The 4154-nt window shown below is 38.2% G+C and overlaps 1 protein-coding gene across 6 annotated transcripts in view; it reads left to right on the forward strand.

Annotated features, from left to right (window-relative positions):
* LOC106880055 (F-actin-uncapping protein LRRC16A) overlaps nucleotides 1-4154 on the forward strand; it is a 507909-nt gene that overhangs the window by 211269 nt on the left and 292486 nt on the right. The gene's annotated exons all lie outside the window — the stretch shown is intronic.

Below are 4154 nucleotides of genomic sequence, written 5' to 3' on the forward strand. Positions count from 1 at the left end.
ATATATATATATATAATTTTATTCTTTTATTTGTGTCAGTTATTTGACTGCAGCCATGCTGGAGCACCACCTTTCAACCCCAGGACTTATTCTTTGTAAGCCTAGTACTTACTCTATTGGTCTTCTTTGCCGAACTGCTAAGTTACACGGATGTAAACACTCAAACACATACATATATATATATAGTTGAAATTTATAGGAAAACAAAAGACGATGAACAACAAGCAGGTGTATTAGTTTGACACTCGGCAAAATGAAAAAGTCTTTTAGGTTTCGAGCCTACACTCTTCAACAGAAATGAATAAGAGAAAGTAAACAGAGAGAATGGAAACAAATGTGTAGATTTAGTAGTCAAGCATGGTGAAATCATGCTTGACTGCTAAATCTACACGTTTTTTTTCATTCTCTCTCTGTTTATTTTCTCTTATTCCTTTGTGTTGAAGAACATAGGCTCGAAACGTAAAAGACTTTTTCATTTTGCCGAGCGTCAAACTAATACACCTGCTTGTTGTTCATACACCTGTCTTTGTCTTTTGTTTTCTATAAATTTCAACTATATATTAGACACTCCTGTGGTCACCCCAGTTTTATCCTGCCTTAACTTCCTACTCATTGGACTTGCATATCTTAACCATTTCCCGATCTTTCTGCACCTCTCATCTACATACCAGCATTCCACCTGGATTACCACTGGATATACTGACTCTATTTCCATGGATTTCACTGGATTTTTTTGTTGAATGTATGTATATTTATCATTCATTTTCATTTAACATTTGCTTTCCATGCTGGCATGGGTTAGTTTGACTAGAACTGGTAAGCCAGAGGGCTGTACCAGGTCGCCGTCTGATTTGGCATGGTTTCTATGGCTGGATGCCCTTCCTAATGTCAGTCATTCCAAGTGTGCAATGGGTGCTTTTTACATGCCACTGACACAGGTGCCATTTACGTGACACTGGCGACAGCCACAACTACGATTTACATGACACTGGCAACTGCCGCAACTACAGTTTCACTTGGCTTGACAAGTCTTCTCCAGCACAACATAATGGGAAAGGTCTCATTTACTCGTCATTGCTGCCATGACGAGTAACTGACGAGTAATGCCTTGACATTTGAAGATCACGCTACCGGCAATGGTCATGATTGCGATTTCATGGATGCCATTCACATGACACTGGCAACACCCACAACTATGATTTCACTTGGCTTGACAAGTCTTCTCAAGCACAGCTTATCGACAAAGGTCTTGGTCACTGGCCATCACCTCCATTAGGCCCAATGTTCGAAGAGCATGCTTCACCGCCTCATCCCATGTTTTCTAGGGTTTACCTCTTCCACAGTTTCATTCTACAGTTGGAGCCTGGCACTTCTTTACACAGCTGTTCTCGTCCATACATCTGATGCCTCTTATGCCCAGTTTTTCTCTGAAGATATCTGTTCTCTGTCATACATGCACGCTAACATTGCACATCCAGCGAAGCATACTGGCTTCATTTTTTTCATGTCATCGCATGTCCTCTGCGATCACAGCCCACATAGAGTCCACCTTTCATTTTGAGGGAGAGGCCTTTTGTTACCAACAGAGATAGAAGCTCTCTGAACTTTGCCCAGCCTATTCTTATTCTATTCTATTCTTATTCTTATTCTATTCTTATTCTAACAGCTACACTTTCGGAGCATTCACCTCCACTACTGACTTGGTCATCCAGGTAACTAAAGCTATCAACTACTTCTAGTTTTCTCTCCTGGCATATGATGGAGTCTATTTTCTGTACATTTCTAGTGTTTATTGTACCTATACATCTGCCACACACAAAGACTATTTTCCCAGTTAACTTTTCTCTGATATCGCTTGCACCAGGTACTTCTTATGGAGTTTCTGCCTATGCCTTTTCTACAGATCAAGCTAGGTCATCTACCTGCAGGGATTTCTGATTTGTCCACTTTCTTGCCAGATTAACTCTAATTCCCTTTGATTCTAGACCTTGCTTCCACACCTGAAATTTCTTTAGTTTTGGAAGTGATTTGGCTATGCGGACAAGGTCATCAGTATAGAGGAGCTCTCGGGCAGCCCATCTTAAATTTCTCTGTTATTGCCTGGCAGACTATGATGAAGAAGAGTGAGGTGATGACTGATATATATATATATATATATATATATATATATACAAGCTTAAAAGCTGCCCTATCGGGCAACTTTTAAGCTAGCTCCTATGGAGGGCTCTTGATTGGGCCTTGGGCCCAACAATAACACTTCATGCATTGAGTACATATAAAATTTTATTAAATTTGAACAGTATTTTTCAAACAGTTAAGTATTGCATTAATATTTAAACTTACCTTTTAAGAGGAGGGGGGGGAAGAGAAAGAGATTTAGAGAGTTAGACTGAGTGAACGAAGGGAGTGGATAGAGAATAATAATGAAAGAAAATGAAACCATTCTTATAGAGAAAATGCTGGAAAATTTTTCGTTTTGGACAATATATGATAAAACCATTGAAAATATGGAAATTTCAAAGAGAAATGTTGCTTATCTATCTATCTGTCTGACAGTTATTCTGTCTGCTTCTCTCTCTAACACACACACTCTCTCTCCCTTTGTCTTTCTCTTGCAGCAAATAACTGTGGATGGTACTCTTACTTTTCTGCAGTTGAAAGGAGAGGTGGAAAGGAGAGAAATAAAAAGTGTTAAGAAGAGGAGATACAATTGAAATGAGTGGCTGAACGAGAGAGAAGGAGAAAGAGGGAAAGAGTGAGAGAGAGAGAGAGAGAGAGAGAGAGAGAGTGAGAGTGAGTGAGTGGTAACTGAAAGGAAGGTAGCATGTTTGTTGGTTTTTTTTTTTAAGTGTTTATCACTATTTTCAGAGTAGACAGATACATAACCACAGCAAATATTGGATGTTACTTATTTTCCTACAATATTATTAACTACTGTATTCTATATAATGGGTCCCCAGCTGATATTGGATATTACATTTACTTTTCTACACTGTAATTGGATGTTACTTCTAAAGATGCTTACATTTTTTTGTATTTCGTAGAATTTCCCAGCGTCCTGTTTATACATAATTAGGCATAACTACAGATGTATAGCTTTCCCACCTCCCCCAGACTTTAGTGATTGTAATCTATGCCGTTTGAAAGGTATTTGTATAAAATTTCATTTAAAAAATACCCTTTTCCCTGAAAGTTATGAGGGAGAAAATGTCAGGTTGTGTGAATTTTCCGAAACTCCTCTCCCCAACCCCTTGGAAACATTTTTTCCAACAAATCTTTACATACACTTAATTAACAGGATCTAAGTGATTATTTGTTAAAACTTTTGTTGAAAAGTATCTATTTTTCCGGAATTTATGAGGCAACAAAGTTGATAGGGTATACATCTGTAGTTATACCCATACTTATTCGATAGTTATTAAATGAAGTCACTATTTACAGATGCTTAAATTTTTTATGTTTTCCATGAAGTTTTCACAGATCCAGCTAGTAAAAGTTGTTATACAAAAAAATACATTGCAAAAAAAAAATCATGTAAAAAAAAAAATTGCTAAAAACAATTGCAGTAATGAAAACTTGGGAATCCAAAATTTCAAGATTGTGGGTCCAGATTCGGCCCAGAATGTTTTCAATTTACTTACAGAGTTGGCCTGATTCCAAAATGGTATGATATGTTGGGCTACAGCCTCTAAGAGTAAAGTTGAAAAAGTGTGACACACTGACGTTCACATTTATTATATTATGTATATAGGTGCAGGAATGGCTGTGTGGTAAGTAGCTTGCTTACCAACCACTTGATTCCGAGTTCAGTCCTACTGTGTGGCACCTTGGGCAAGTGTCTTCTACTATAGCTTCGGGCCGACCAAAGCCTTGTGAGTGGATTTGGTAGACGGAAACTGAAAGAAGCCTGTCGTATATATATATATATATATATATGTTTGTGTGTCTTTGTTTGTCCCCCCTCCATCGCTTGACAACCGATGCTGGTGTGTTTACGTCCCCGAAACTTAGCGGTTCGGCAAAAAGAGACCGATAGAATAAGTTCTAGGCTTACAAAGAATAAGTCCTGGGGTCGATTTGATTCGACTAAAGGCGGTGCTCCAGCATGGCCACAGTCAAATGACTGAAACAAGTAAAAGAGTAAAGAGTATTTA

This window comes from Octopus bimaculoides, chromosome 1, assembly GCF_001194135.2.
Source record: "Octopus bimaculoides isolate UCB-OBI-ISO-001 chromosome 1, ASM119413v2, whole genome shotgun sequence".
Taxonomy (NCBI): Eukaryota; Metazoa; Mollusca; class Cephalopoda; order Octopoda; family Octopodidae; genus Octopus; species Octopus bimaculoides.